Source organism: Meleagris gallopavo, chromosome 5, assembly GCF_000146605.3.
Source record: "Meleagris gallopavo isolate NT-WF06-2002-E0010 breed Aviagen turkey brand Nicholas breeding stock chromosome 5, Turkey_5.1, whole genome shotgun sequence".
Classification (NCBI taxonomy): domain Eukaryota; kingdom Metazoa; phylum Chordata; class Aves; order Galliformes; family Phasianidae; genus Meleagris; species Meleagris gallopavo.
Window position 1 is genome coordinate 15,612,778 of NC_015015.2, and position 16,314 is coordinate 15,629,091.

The 16,314-nt window shown below is 43.1% G+C and overlaps 1 non-coding gene across 1 annotated transcript; it reads right to left on the reverse strand.

The window, feature by feature from the left end:
• Positions 1-15,665: 15,665 nt before the first annotated feature.
• On the reverse strand, positions 15,666-15,738 carry TRNAA-AGC. The gene has a single exon. It is a non-coding gene; the product is annotated as a tRNA-Ala (tRNA).
• Positions 15,739-16,314: the final 576 nt, after the last annotated feature.

Genomic DNA, 16,314 nt, shown 5'->3' on the forward strand with positions numbered 1-16,314 from the left:
GAGCAACGAGCTCTTAACAAGAGAAATACCTGTGAGAAATGTTTGACAAACTGCAGCTTTGCTCAGGTTCACCATTTTAATTTGAATGAAAACAGGTTCTAGCATCCACTTCTTTGTGAGGCTTTGGTGACTTGGCTGAGAAGGAGCTGTAACAGCTGCTTCTCAAAATACTGTGGTACGTCACCTTTTACCCTGAAGTCCAGTAACTCCTCTGTTCTGGGTCTTTGAGGCGTTCGCCTGTGTTGAATTCATCAGCGAATTGCTTCATCTCCTATGTTCATTTCCCAAAGTGGGATGATACCGACTGCATTCTTTTTAAGTGAGGAAAGTTGTTTGTTTGTAGGACGTGGTATCTGCTGAGCTCGAAACCAAAACATCTGCCATTTGAGCAGGTTAGTCATGTCATCAAAATTTGCCACTGAATCAGTCCAGATCTAGAAACATAAAAAGCACGGGGAGGATGGAGAGAAGGCAAATACATCTGATTGTATTAAAATAAAAGAAATAAACTGCAACAAACTGCTGTATCCTCAGGACACCGTAATCAGTGAAGTACTCGTGCTTCTAGCTCCTGACAAACCCTTCTGTGAAAGAGAGACTGGGATAAGTGCCTTTCACAATACAGAAGATAAATTTTTGCTTTGATTCATCTCCTGTTGTAACAAAGGGATTTGGGTATTGAATGGCAATTTTCACCTCTGACAGTGATGATTTGTGTGCCTACCTGGGATATCTGAGGGAAAATCTGAATATGCAGACCTGCACCTGTTTCTGCAGCTGCGGAATAACATGTGGTGGCTCTTTGACAGCCTTAATATTGTTGGCAACAACAAAACGTTTTTCCTTTTTGAACTTAAATTATGTTTGGGTCGGTGTCTTTTGAACAAAAGAAGCCTAGGATTCCAGGGCAAAGGTCCTTGTTGTAGTGGAGGGGCTGGGACCACAGAGTTCCAATCCAGTTTGTGTTTACAGATTTGTTAGGCCAGGTCTGTTCTTCCTGCCTATGTTGTTCAAGGATAAATTTTGGTGCTGTCTCTAATTGTTGTATTACTGAAACTCTTCAAGTAGATTTCAGTACCTTCGTGGCTAAATTTTTGCTTCTGAGTTTCATATTTGGCACAAAGATGATGCCCACCATTTCCTGTGGAGAAAAATAACTGGGGAATCCAGCACTGGGATTTAAGAATGGATTCTTTTCCCCCATCCCTTGCCAAAGTTAGCAGTTCTGTAGTATCCCAGGAGGGACGAGGTCATCATTTGTTGCTCGTTGAGTGACTGACTTTGCAGATCTCTGAGAAAAGGCATCAATGATTTGGTGAAGCAGAACACGATTTTCATGTGATTGTGTTTCAGTGAACCACATGATGAATCTAGATGCACAGATATTTCTGTATCACATAATCATATAAATGTTCTACATTACGGCACTTTGTCGAATTTCACATCATACGTCGCTTTTTGCATAACTATTGGCCATTTGTAATGAATGTATTCATTGTTTCGTGTTACAGTTCTAGCTTAGAACCATACCATGCTAATTTTCCTGTATTCCTGTGATGGCACTGAATGCAAGATTACTTTTTTTTTTCTTAAACCACTGATGGTTTTAAAGAGCCACCACTGTAGCAATCCCAACCACTTTGTCTTATTCTCCTATTACAAAGTTTGGAGTTGAGTCCAAGAAAATTAGCAGTCTTGCAGAGAGTCAGACTGACTTAAGGACCAAAGGAATTTGACCCTTAGGTACTCAGAAGGAAGCAAGCACTTGCTGAATGACATGAATTAAGTGTGTGCACTCTTGTATTTCAATTGGATGTTCAGAACCTCTTGCTGTTGGTGTTTGCTGAGAAATTACTTCATCTAAGGTGCTTCAGGTTTTGTGATCAGAATGCAGGTTTTTCACACTGCTTCATGGAATTGACTTAAAAAGCCTCTTCTAAAGAGATCTTTTAAGCAAATACAGCATCTGAAGATTTAAATACTGAAATATTACTTTTTGTTGCGGTAGGCTACCTAACCTAAAAAGATTACTGCACTCCTGATGTCAGAAAAGACCATGTATTTGAGCTAGAAGAGCTACTTTTCTCCAGAAGTATCCCCCAGTGTGTTTTTAGTGAAGTATGTTTTCTATACTGTGAACCTTCAGGCTAAAACTTAAGAAACAGATGCTTGCTTCTTCTAGATCAGAATGAGGGAAAGTGTTGCATGGAATTATTGAAAGCATGTGGCAAGTTGTAGCAGTGCAGGGCTGAGCAGGAAAGAAGTAGGGAAAAAGTTGTGTTTTGCTGAGGTTTAGGTGCGGTTCTATTAGTGCAGAAGGGTGCTGTGAGAAAGGCTGAGGTATCCTGATATATCCTAGGAGTTCTGCCCCAAGAACCTGCAGGGGGATGCGAGTGATTGGACTTTCCATGTGAGCATCTGAGTACTTGAATCAGTTTACTGAAATATTTTCAAAACCCATTATGACTGTGTATTAGCACTTTAAAGCAGCTTGGGATGGAATGCAGAGCTGTGTCTGGATAGCAGCTAGCGATGGGCAAATGAACTGGTTGATTCTGTGTTACATCTAAGAGCAAATTTCATAGCAGAGAGCAGCTTCTTTGCCTTCTGATGCAATCACAAAGGCAGCTACGAGGGTCATCTTCTCTCTGTAGAATTTATTCTGTGGAACAAATGCAGTGGTGATGTGAAGCTGTAAGGTAAAAATGGGCAGACTTAAAAATCATGATCTTCATTGGCAAAGTATTCTTTGATTTCAAGCAAAGAGTTTGTGTGAATTCTAGCTAGGCTTCAGCTAGACTGATCTGCACCCTGACATTTGCAATGGCTGTAATTAATTTGTTCATTATTGGTGGGTTCCCATTGTTTCACTGCTTTGATTTAACTGTCTGGGTAGATCGCTAAAGAGCACTCAAGATCAAATCAAATTTACAATGTACAATAAATGAAGTTTTCTTTTAGGATAATGACATTACAAAATGTCCAAAGAATTAGATGGTGTTCTTATTAACGTGTTCTAAAGAGGCAGGGTGAAAAAAGTTGAAATATTTTTATTTTTGAATAGTGAGTTTGATTTGTAGCAGTAAAGCTTGATTTCTCTGGTTGTAGATCTAAGGCGCATGATGTTCTCCCCATTTTTAGGGGGGCAACTGGTGCCCCTTGGATCCCGGGGCCTTTGAAACCGTGGAGTGTCTGTGCACAGCAGCAATCAGTAAGGGTTGGCCATGCTGTGCTGAGCTACCAGTCACCTGGGTGTTCACCCACTGCCTGTAGGGTCTGATCCTATTGCTGCAGAGAGCTCTGGGGCTGCCCTGCAGCAGAGCCTATGGGGCACATTGTAGTAGATTACGAGTGAGGTTGATCAGACTTGACAAAAGTTGTGTGCCCCGTGTGCTCCGAGCATTATCAGAAGCAGATCTTTTCTGATGTCAGTCATTTTGTTGGGGTATGTGTTGAATCAGTCCAAATGAGTAGCTGTGCTTATAATTGTACAACAAGTGATACCCATTAATGTCAGGAAATGAAAACAGAAGGCAGGCATGTTCCCAGTAATTAATAACACGCAGGAGTGCCTGGCATGGAGCCCTGAATTAAAATAATGTATTTGTTGCTACGGTGCTGAGAGACGTTTTGCAAACTTCCATGTTTGGACTGAGCCTTGGACAAGCCATAATCCAACATGACAGACATTTACAGAACAGTTATTCAGTTGTTTCTGTTTAATAATGAGTGCGCTGTAAATGATGAGTGCAGTCCTCACCACAAGTTTCATAGTGCCTGCTGTTCTGTTACTGTTCCCTTACGTACTGCAATGCTTTCATCATTAAATGTAAAATCCCCTTTCTTTGACTATCAGGAGTTCAGCTGAACAGCTTAAGATATTTCCCACATGTTAAAAGTAACATTAATATACATAGGTATTTTCATTGCTGTCACATGTTCTAGCTCTGCTTCCTGAGAACAATTACTGAAGGTTTTGTACAGGGTTTTTTTCCTCTATTTTGTGTATTTTGCAGTTGGCCAACTATGCTGTGGGTCTGCTCGTGTGAGATTGTGTTCCTGGGTGGGGGCAGGAGAAAGAGATTTAAATCAGTGTTAAACCTGCTGATAAAAATGATGGAAACCAAGCTTATACAAATGGTTTCTGCGTCCTGCAACCAAGTTCCTCAGATGCTGTGTCCTGCCACTGCTGGCGATGCTCCCAGCTGCCCATAGCAGTGAGGCATCACAACCAAGCTGTCCCCAGCACAACCTGCAGCCCTCGTGGGGGGAGGCAGGAGCCTCTTCTTCAACTAGCACAGAGTCCTACTGGATAGAAGACAATAGAAACAATTCCTAAACAGGACACTTGACGTCAACAAAATACATGCAGAGAATACGCCTTGAAAGAGGAGAAAAACAAGTCTCATAGCTACAGAGATGGACCAATTCACCAGCATTTATGTCTTTGTTAAACAAGTGCCCCTGCTGATGTACCTTCCTCTGAGTGATGCTCCCAAGGGGAGCTGCATCCAATGAAGGCAGCCATGTCCCACTTACATTTGTGCAGAGATCCTGCAATGCGTAAGCGAAAACAGAAGTATCTCAATTGCAACCACAAATGCAACAATCATAAATGGAATTAATTGGCCTGCAGAGGTCAAAACAAAAGCTGTTGAAAAGTGCTGTGCTGTTGTATGTGAAATTTGGAGGGCATCATCGACAAAATTCTAACCCAGTCCGCTTTCTTGCTCATCTAATTGTATTGTAATTGCTGCTATTTGTAAATGTACATGAATATACAAAGATTACCAAGATTTTTTATGATAAACACACAATCTTTTTTATATTTATATTAAAACATATATTCTGCAACCAGCCTAATAATTACAGCTTTATATATGTATCATTTTGTAGGATTTGTTACTGCAAAGGACAACCAGACCCAATACTGAAGTGCCTTCTCTGTTCTAAACAGATCAAACATTGACTGGGGAAAAAATTAAAGCCTTAAATCACAGAGACCCCAGGTTTCCTATGTTGAGTGTACTCTAATGATTCTAAGTAAACACTGTGTTTGGTTCTCCTCAGCTCAAATACATCCACAAGTAGTGGAACTGAAACTGACAACTGAGGGGATTTTAGAGCATACAAATCTTGAGTTTGTAAGATACTGGGATTGCATATGCATATGCAAATGCATAATTTCAGGTGGACATCCATTTCCATATTCATTTCAGCAGCTATTTTGACATGTTAAATACATGTCATTAAAGAAGTGCCAACAGGTGATACTTGAGTGTTTGGGGATTAAATTGGCTTCATTTTCAGATTGTCATTACAGTATTTTCTATGAAAGCCATTTGTCGTCTTTCAGAAGGCCTTTACCAATTATTTTCCAAACGTGGCCTTTAGGTTACAAATGAACCTGGTTGGAACTGTCGTAAGAAAGATTTCTTGGAGGCTTTCATCACTTCAGACCATTATACGTTAACGGTTTTCTGGTCACAAAAGTGCAACGACTCGTTATGTTAACAAAACTGAAGCTGTTTGAAATTACCGCTATTTTGTATAAAGATTTGTAAAGATAACAGACTCTGCCTTTGTACAATAGATTTTGTGGATTTTGTTTTATAATAAATATATTTAAAATATTTGATTAGGAGTCCTTGTGAGGGGTGATGTTTCAGCATCTGCAACAGAGGCAACCGGGCCATGGCACAGTTGCATCAGGTCCTGTTTGCTGAGAACAGTGCTGCTGTCTCCTCATTTTTACTTTAAAATATAACAGCAAGAGCAAGGAGGTGAAGAGGTTAATTGGAAAACTGCGCATCTTTAGAATTATGACTGTTAACAAGCTATTGGGCTCACCACAACTTTGTCAGCGTCATTAACTTGTCAAAGTACTGCAGTTCATTTCAATAACTGCTGTGGTTTTGCTATACTTGTTCAGCTCAGTGTTTCTTTTTCTTTCTTTCTTTCTTTTTTTCTATATAGTATCTTTTAAATCATCTCCTTAGGAGACAAGACTAAATTTGTAACTAAAGACTCCATTTTTTAAGGCAGGCATAGTTGAGAAGTGGCCTTGTTGAGTCTAGTTTGGTCTTACATTCTTGCAATCGATACAGATAATATCAGGTGTGTGAAGTCAAAGTAACCTTTATCCTATCCTAACTGTAAAGTCAAAATAATCTTGAAACTCAGTGTGTCTGGTAAGCTTTCATAGAATCATAGAGTGGCCTCGATTGAAAAGGACCACAATGACCATCTAGTTCCAACCCCCTGCTATGTGCAGGGTCACCAACCACCAGACCAGGCTGCCCACAGCCACATCCAGCCTGGCCTTGAATGCCGCCAGGGATGGGGCATCCACAGTCTCCTTGGGCAACCTGTTCCAGTGTGACACCACCCTCTGTGTGAAGCTTTGACAAGGTAAAGCCGAGTTCTCAGCACTAAATATCTGTTCTTTTGAAGGCCTCAGTATATCTGATCTCACAAAGAGTAGACTGAAGATTTCTGAGAATAAGCAGTTCCATTAGTTTGTAACGGGGATAGGGGAGAATTGACTGTGGAGCAAAGATGAGGGAGAAGATGGACCAAAAATGATAAGGAAAGACTCCTGTGTCTATGAGGTTCCTTGAAGATACGGTGGATAAGTCAAGAGGCTGGAGAGGGCAAACCAACCATTTGCAAATAATATCCTTCTGAGATCAAAGTCTGTCACTATGGCAGAATTTTCTGCTAATGCAAATGTGACTTCTGTTTCAAAGACGTATCCTTTCACAAAGTAATATTGTTCTAGCTGCAAATGGCGCATTTGTAAAGCTGTATGTCTCTAGGTATCAGCAATAGCAGGAGCTGCAAAGAAAATTGAAAGGAGAATCTGGAGTTGGATTTTAAGGCTGCGGGGTGACCTGATTGCAGCCTTTCAGTACCTAAAGGGAGCCTACAAACAGGAGGGGAATCAACTCTTTGAAAGGGTTGATAACTGCAGGACAAGGGGAAATGGCTTTAAGTTGGAGGGGAGATGTAGGTTGGACGTCAGGGGGAAGTCAGAGAGAAGTTCTTTACAGAGAGAGTGGTGAGGTGCTGGAACAGGCTGCCCAGAGAGGTTGTGGATGCCCCGTCCCTGGAGGTGTTCAAGGCCAGATTGAATGGTGCCCTGGGCAGCCTGGTCTAGCATTAAATGGGGAGGTTGGTGGCCCTGCATGTGGCAGGGGGGTTGGAGATTCATGATCCTTGAGGTCCCTTCCAACCCTGGCCATTCTGTGATTCTGTGATTTAAAAATCTCTAGCATCATAGTGTATGAAACCTATGTTTGGAGATAGAAAAGTTATATAGAAATCAGATTGTTTTTGCTTTTGCTTCAGCTCTGTTAAAAGTGACATTTTCATTTTTCAGTTTCACAAAGTGAAACTGTGGTCACCAAGGAGAGTGTCTACTGGTGGAATTTTAGGCTGGTGTGTTGATTTGGGTGTGTGGGCATACTAATATGAGAGGATAGGAAGAACACACATGCAGATACAGCAGCTGGCTCTTCAGTCCTATCTAAGTCCTGTTAAGGTTGGAGGGGACCTCTAAGACAATCTAGTCCAACCATCAAGTTTAATGCAAACACTGCCAGTGAGTGTAGCTTTTCTCAGAGTGAGATATTTATTATAAAGATCTATCATGGAAACAATTACATGACAACAAATTTTTTGCTGCTATTGCTGAGTTCCTTAACCCCAGAAAATCTAACACAGCTAAAACTTTTTTTTTTTTTTGCTGGGAGCAACATCCTTGCTAGGCAACATTGTCGGTGTAGCTATAGCAGCAATTTATTTGGTGCATGACCCAGTGACAACACAGGGGAATTTTGTCCGACGTGATGGAGAATGTGAGAAGTTGACAACTTTCCCAACAGTGGCTCATCAGCGGGTGAGAATAATCTCTGAAGGCTCCAGCTTGTGTCACTTTGACAAGTATGCTTTCCCCTTGTTTTAGTATTGCGTTAGTATGCTCACGATTAATTTTTTTTTACATTTTGTTTAGTACTGCTCATATTTGAATTGTTTGCATTTTGCTTAGTATGTTTATGCTTAAATTATTTCCATTTTACTTAGAAATTGTGTCATTAAAGTTCACTGCTACAATAGAGTCACTGTAAGATGGCATTCCATTCGTTGTCACTTTGTTGTCCTGTATCCAAAGAACCCTGTTGTCCTGTGACATTTTTGGCATAGTCAGTGGGATACTGGGCGCAAAATGACTGGCAATAAATGGAATGCCTTGGAGGAAGAGATGCCTAGAGAGGGTTGGGAGGGATTGGCCTGTGTTTAGGACAGGATCTGATCAAACTGCTCTGGCCCAGCTAATGCTGGGGAGCAATTTGTGGGCAGCTGTCAATGCCAGAAAAAGAAATGAGGCAAAGGAAAGAAATCAAAACTTCTGTGTTGCTGTTGAAGGGCATCTGAAAATCACAGAGATTATTTAAAAAGAATAATTGAACAATTGGAATCTGATCTGCAGATTTAAGGTGACAATGTCAGAACAGGAAAAGTGATGTGAAGAATCTCTTGAACACTACAGAACTTTGGGGAGACAAGATTGAAAATTACGTTATTGAAAATCATCATAAGAGGACTGAACAACTCTAATCCTCCATTTTAGTGGCAGATGATGTTGATGTGGGAGATTGGGATGTGAATGTTTGGTTGTCCAGTGGCAGTGAGGAGGAATCTAATGGCCCTTTTGGAAAGGCAAATGTCTGTCCTGCAGCAAAAATTACTGACCAACTTGTTTTGGTAATGTAACAGGAAATGAGAGACAAGGTCTTTTACTTCCACAGAAATAATGAACATCTCTCGACAATTTAAGAACCCATTGGATGTTTCTATCATTAAGTGGTTGTCTGACACTTGAGACAAGGGAGCAAGCACTCTCACCATCACCGATTCAGAAGTAGGAACTATGCACTGAGCATTTAGGCAGGCATTCAGACCGTGATTTATAGAGGCTTTATAGCCACAGGGAGAACTTTGCCCCACTGAGTTGTATATAATGTATAATAATGCTTCTAATGGTGAATTCTCACTTGTTCCCTCTTCTACTTGTTCTCCTTCTTCTACTACAGTTGTAGTATTCAGGATCCTCGTACCTCCTATTGACTGTATTTCTATATTTGGTCTACGAAGTATGCTATATCTAACATCTCACTGTACTTTCACTATGAAAAACTACCATTCCATTAATCATTTATACTTCCTGCTTTGGACCAGAAGAATGCAAGCCGACAAATGCACCATATCAGCTGAAAACTACCATTCTATCACATTACAATCACAATTGTCTTCTTGGTAATATTCTTATTTCCATGGGATGGAGACAATTTTGCAAGGCATCTCAGACCTTCCTGCTCTCTTAATACCATGCAAACACAGGCAGTCCTTAGTCTGGATTACTCACTTGACCAGTCTTATTGATTCCGGGCTCTATTTTCTATGTGGCAGCAACACCTGTAAGAGCTTACCTTGCCGAAGTGGGAGGCAAATGCTCAATAGGTATGCAAATCCAGAGAAGCAGCTTTCTTTATATCCTTTGTTTGGAGAGACCTGCATGGTGCCAAGGCATGGATACGAGGAGGATTTAGCATTGGCAGTAAGAGGAGACACAGTAAAGGGAATCCTCAATATGTTTTTCTTTCCCTCTGTCCTTGTTATAAACCATAGGATAAGTGCAGGCACTTTGAGTTACTTTTGTTTGCAGACTGTAATGTTTGACAGCAACTAGGAATAGTTTCTCTCGTATGGACTGTTTGTTTTGCTTGTCTAACAGGAAATAGGCGAGCACCTGACTTCTAACAGAAAGGTATTAGTTTACCCAGCAATTATGTGTCTCCTAACTACTGCTTGGTATTTAAAGAGATTATTTGGTGTTGAGGAAAACAGGTATGTACATATGTGCACCCTGTCTCTTGCTTCAGTACTGTCCCAACTTTGAGTTTTGCTCCATGCCACAGATGGGCCTCCTGTCTTTTGTTTCAGATATGCTTCAGATACGGGGCGCATGAGGCCTCAGATGCATGGGTAAGATGCTGTGGGGATCCAAGCCTCTGCAGAACCTAGAAGAGCTGAAAAAAAAACAGACTCAGAGCCAGGAGCTGACAAATAGCCTATCCAGGTAAGACCTGCTCTAAACTGTGCTGTTTTTCAAGTATTTGCATGTGTCCAGAGTGTATTTCAATGAGAATGAGATCAAATTCCTGGAGATGCTTTTGCACCTCCAATCAAGAGGGCAGGGATTTGTGTCTGTACGGGGTGGCATCTTTTCTTTCGAGCAGTGGAGTAACTTGGGACTTCCTCCTTCCATAGCTGATCCAAACATGCCACCTACTGTTTGTTGGAAGGCAGACATGGTGTAGCCCGTAAAACTGGTGCAAACCTTAACCGAACAAGATGCAATGCATTTTTGCACTGCAAAGCCAGCTGGAGAACCTGGCCGTCACAGGTTCATCTGCTGTCCACCATCACAGAAGAATCATCCTACAGCACAATGCTTCAGACCTGCAAATGTCAGTGAGCACCAAGGCCAAAGCCTGGACAGGAGAAGGAAGCAATCATAGAGCAGGGTGGCGGTTAGTGGGGGCGGGAAGAACTGGTGTTAAAACAAAACTGGAATTGCAGGGAACGTTCATGGACTACTTCACAGCGATAGCACAGAGGGTCTCTGAGAGGAAGCCGTGTCTCTGTAGGAGGGTAACTTAAGGAATGAGGGTAACTTAAGGACAGTTGAGGTTGGCAGAGCCCTGTAGGTCCATGTGGCACGAGCCCTGCTCCAACAGGGACAGCCAGCGCAGGGCACCCAGCATTTTCCTTGTTGGACTTCATGCCATCACTGATCAATCAGATCCAGTATCTTTCTATCTAGACCCCGCTAGGCCTCTCCTAGTATAGTGCATGCCACTGACAGCACTGCAGCATGGGGAAAGATCTGCTCCTGCTCCCTTGTTGCCTCTCCTCACAGACTTCGGCCCTGGCGTGCTGCTGAGGGAGGGTGGCCATGTTGGGCCTGCGGGCTGGGGTGCCAGGTGCCCCAGGACCGTCTCGCTTGTAGGGGGCCCAGCTGGCTTCGGCGATGCAACTGGGGTGCCCTTCTGTGGCAAAGATAGAGAACTGCAACTCTCTTTCAGGCTCCTTTCAGGCTGCAAACACCTCACCACGCAGGTTTGCCCTAGGCAGGAGAGCCACAGGCTGAGCTCCCTGGAAGGGCTGAGAGGTGGCAGATGCCCGCAGAGAGGGGAGGAAAGAAGGAGTTAAAGCACAGAGGGAGGGACGAGGCTACAGCTAGCAGATGTCTGGGGCTGAAAAGTAGGTCACCTATTTCTGCCAGGAGGGGTGGGATTTGAAAATCGACATTGATGTGCAAACAAAGCCAAGTAGTACATCAAGGAGTAGAACTGGAGGCTGGAGCCTGGCAGAGATCCTCTGAGGACACCAAGCTGCTCTAACACATTGGGAACAGCTATTAATTAAGATTATCTTTTCAAAAATTACTGTATCTGCGTGCACACATATAACTGTTGTTGATGCCTTCGCCCTGGAGTCCACAGAAGACCATCACTCCTGAGGCTGTGGTCCTTGTTGCGCATGTCTCTCTCTTTCCTAATGTAGAAAGGGTTAAATACTGCTGTCTAAGCAGGTCAGGAGGTCTCTGTAAGGCATCCTGAGTCTCAGACGTTGGAACTGTATATAGCTAAAAGTGATCGCTTACACATTTTAGGAACCTAATCCAGGCACTCCTGATCATGTACATGCACCACAGTTGGGGACACAGGATGGGAGAGACGGGAAGAGATGGGGTGAAACAAAGCAAGTTAATCCACAGAAAGTGGATTTCTCTGGACAGCTCAGGATGGTGTAATTTGGTAGTGATTTAGTGTTTCTAATTTATTCAGAAAAAATTAATTTGAGGAAGAATTCAGACTGACATAAAAGCAGCTGCTCTGATCAGTTCAGATTCAAGCTGCCCAGGTCTCTGTCACATACTAATTGCCCCTGACACACCATTATCATAGATGTATTTGGCTCACAGCAACACAAGAGAACTTTCAGGCTTAAAAAAACAAATCTAAAAGACTCATTACTTTGTACAATTTGTTCAGCAAAAAAAAAGTATTTCTTAGCTTCCTTTACTATACATTTATCAGCAGTTTGGATATCAGCAAGACACTTCTGAAATAGTTTAAATGCTGCAGAAGACACAGATGTCCAAGCCACTACTAAAAATTATAGTAGTTTGGGAAGGATGCAACACAGAACAGGTACCAAGCACCCCTTAGAGCTCTCTAGTGCAGAATATTCCATGGCTAATTTTAAAATTTTTGTCCAATGATGTCCTTCATTGCTGTTTTCTCTTTTCTCTGTTCCTTCCTACCTGGAACAAGGCAGTGAAATACAGAGCTGGACTCTGGTTTTACTGTTGTAGTATTTAAACCACAGACCAGTTTTAATCAGTTTAGGGCTGATATGCCGTTTTCTATAGTGGAAAGTGACAAAAGAGAAGGGAGAGAGAACGTTTACAGCAAAAATGACATGGAATTGATGAGGTGATTATTCCCTTGTTCACAAGTATCCCTGAGTGAGCCAACCTATTTTGATCATCTCTCACTCCTGTGCCTCTGTTTCACAGAAATATAGGATCGGTAGTTACAGGGCAGTTATATCTTAGCTGGTTGGGAAGTGATCCAATCTGTGTGCCTTTATTTTCCTAAGAGAAATACCATGGAGGTAATTTCTCCACCTTGTTTTTCCTCTGTGCTTGTTTAATCAGCTTAGCTATTAAAAGATAACAAGGGTTTAGGACTATCATTAGCCTGGAGTGGTCATGTGGTTGTACTGGTAATTAGCACTGCTGTTGAACTCAGCGTTGCTTAATAGGTAACTACAAAAACAATACCACTACACTGCTACAGAAGCAAGAAAAAGTGAAGTCCCTCTTTTCTTGAATCTGCATCCAATTATTTGTTTAGCAGCTTTCTTATCTTCTGTGATATTAGAATCTATATTCAAATCATTTAACTGCTTGAAATGGGATTAAGATCCTACAGTCTAAAACTGCACTCCTGAGACACTTCTGCTGAGCTGCCCTGTAAGTTTTTGGGTACCAAAAACCCCTGGGAGGGCCTTGAGAGGGCCAGGTATCTCCAATCTGAATCCGAACACAGGAATCCTGTACTGCTTGGATTGTGTCCCCAGGAGTGCCGTTCAGTCAACATCCTGAACCCTGGGCATCCTCCCAAGGTACTGGGCTCTTCACAGCTCTGTCCTTGGTTACATTTGCTTTTGAAGCACTGCCAGAGAAAGAAGAAATGAAGATGAATGCTCCTCGTACACAACAGTCTAGGGTTAAGCTCACCCAGTGGAGGCTGCAGGGTAACAGTCTCCCATTCCCTTCTTTGCCCCTGGACATTAACAGACTGCTTCAAAAAGCTAAAGGACATTGAAAACCATAACCTTGGGAGCTGGGGAGCGAGACGGGGGGTATGCTATGAAATCTATTTGGTATCTGTATTATATCTAGCTCGGGAAGCAATGGATTCACAAATCTTCCGGAAAAAAAATGTCCTACACCTGGTTAATGTGCATCACAATTCTAACAATAATGCTTTGTTGGAATGCAGAGTGCGAAAAACTAGGATACAAGCAGAAAAGAAACACTGAAGTGGTACTGTGGAGAGGATTTTGGTGTAAAGTAAAGCAAGGATCCAAGAAGTATAAAGCCTTCAAGGTAAGAAAATTTGTGCAGTTAGTGGCATCATGCAATTGCTTGCTTCTGCAAAGTCCTGGCTTTGCTCAGCAAAGAAGTTATTTGGAGCATGCCGTCGGGCCAAGAGGTCTGTGTTAATTGGAAAGAAAAAAGAATTTGTGACAAAGGCACTGCCAGGGCACTTGCCTAACTGATGAGCTACTTTGTGATCCACAGCCTCCTGGCCAACCTTCTGGGCCTCTGGTTTTACTTCTCCATTTAGTTGTTTGTCAGAAAAGGAGCCATCTCCTTTTAATGATTTGTATGATGCATAAAACACTGAAGTTTTTGGGTCTGCTGCCTTAATACAAATGCACACTGCATGTGGTTTGTTTACAAGAGCCTTCCAAACTAAAAGTGAACTACACACGTATGTTAAGATAATCCTGTGATATTTTGAGGCAAGAAGTTGCAGCAAGCACAGATGAAATCCTGCAGTAACTTAATGCAAAAAAAACATTTCTTCTTTCCATACGGTATATCCCATGCATTTTCTGTTGCTCTGCAAGTTTTCCTGTCAGCAGGGAGAGGACGAGGATAAATACAATAGGACTATCAGGAAGCAGAAGGTAAAAGTTCAAGCTTTACACTTTATATGTGAAGCTTCAGATCCTGAAGGGAAAATTTCAGGCTTCTCATGTTGAAATAATGGGCTTTCATAACTGTAGACTGCATCAAGACACACGTCTTTAGCAGTTTTTATTTATGGGCAGTTTTGGTCAGACCATGCCTGTGTGGATGTCCCTACATCCTTCAAGGTTAATCTGTAAGCACGTTGACCAAATTCAACTAAATGAAAAAGGGTTGAAATCTCAACAGTAAATTTGTATGTATTTTCTGGAGATTGATGTGGAGGGGCAAAAAAACAGAGTCCATTAGCCAGCACCAAAATGGCAGGTTGGTTTGCAGGTCTTTTTGGGTCCAACATGGCGCATGCTGTCTCCTGTCAAAAGAGTACAGGTGGGAGAAAGTGTAACAGGAGATAGGGAACTGAAATTACTGTGGGAGGGGAAAATATAGGGGACAGAGTACACGTTGGTTGGAAGCTATACTTACCTATTTCTGCAGCTTACAGTACAACTAGTTTTATGTGTCTGATGTTAATAATTAATATGTCTTCCCCTGTTCCCCACCATTTCTAATGAACAGCATTTGCTTTTTAGCTTCCCTCCACACATTTCTTTATAGTTAGGCCTCGTTGCCTCAGGAACCTTCTCATCGCAGTTGCCTTCCATGATCCCAAAACTGCTCCTTACCATCACGGGGGATGGTATGGAGGTCCCATCCCAGTCCCCAGCAGCTTTTCCTTAGAAATGCTAATAGGATCAGCGTTGGAAATGAGATTAGAAGACTGAACTTGAACATTTTGTTTCAACTAAATGGATTAACTCGTGGGTTTGTACAGCCAAGCATCCACGCTCCCCCTCAGCAGCAAAACCATGAAGTCGTTGTTCAGAAATGCTTCTTCCCTCTTCTTAAAGCTACTTAGTTTTCACAATGCTAATAAGCAGTTGGGCTAAATCATTAACATTCTTCAAAGGTTTTTTTTTTTTCTCTCTCTCTCTCTCTCAGCCTATGAGGAGGATAAAGGGTTCTGTTAGGGTTATGGTTAAATCAGAGGTGTTTGTGGCTCAGCTGGCCGTGCTCTGTAATCGTTTCTTTGGGAGCAAAACGAGCAGGGGTGGCTGCCTTGCACGAACGTTTGAGTCCGGCTTACTGATGCCGAGCTTACTGCCTTGTATCAAACGAGCACAAGAAAAACGTAAAGAGACTTCACGCCCTGCTGCTTTTGCCTTAGGCTTAGCCATACATCCCAGAACGAACACCGCTTTACTTTGGGGTTAAAAGACGCTCTCTAAGCAGAGCTGAGAGACTCGAGGAAAGAAAACAACCCCTCTGCTGGAGAATGCGGGCATCGATCCCGCTACCTCTCGCATGCTAAGCGAGCGCTCTACCATTTGAGCTAATTCCCCAGTGCGCAGCCTCCACCTTCCGCGCATCCCCTCCCCGAGCACCCCGCACTTGTTGTCAGGCAGTTTGGCGCCCGTGCAGCGCCTCGGGGGGCGTGGCTCCGCGCCCCGGCCAATGCCGAGGAGCGGAGGGCAAGGCCGAAGGGAGAGCGCCATCAGAGGCCCCTCCCGCCGTGGCCGCCTGCCGGCTCCGAGCACCTCGGCTCCGGATTGGACCGAAAGAGTTTATTATTTTTTAAGAGGCCTCCGCTCTTCCGATTGGGCAATGGAAACGCCTGTCACGGTGACGTTCCCCTGTTGCTAAGTCGGGAAGGTGGGAAGAGAGATGCACCCTTCTCGTGCGCCAATTGGCTAGCAGGAAATCGACGGCCCGCCCCCATCCCCTTTTAAGCCCATAGCAGCGTTCCGATTGGGTGACTGACGGCGAGGAGTCTGCCAATGAGAGGCCGAGCCGCGCGCACCGCCCAATGGGAAAGGCGCGGGGCGGTGCCGGGGCGGTATGATTGGCAGGCGGGGCGGAGGGAGGGGAGGGCTCGCAGGCGCTGATATGTCCGCCATCTTGGAGCGTCGGTGATGGTG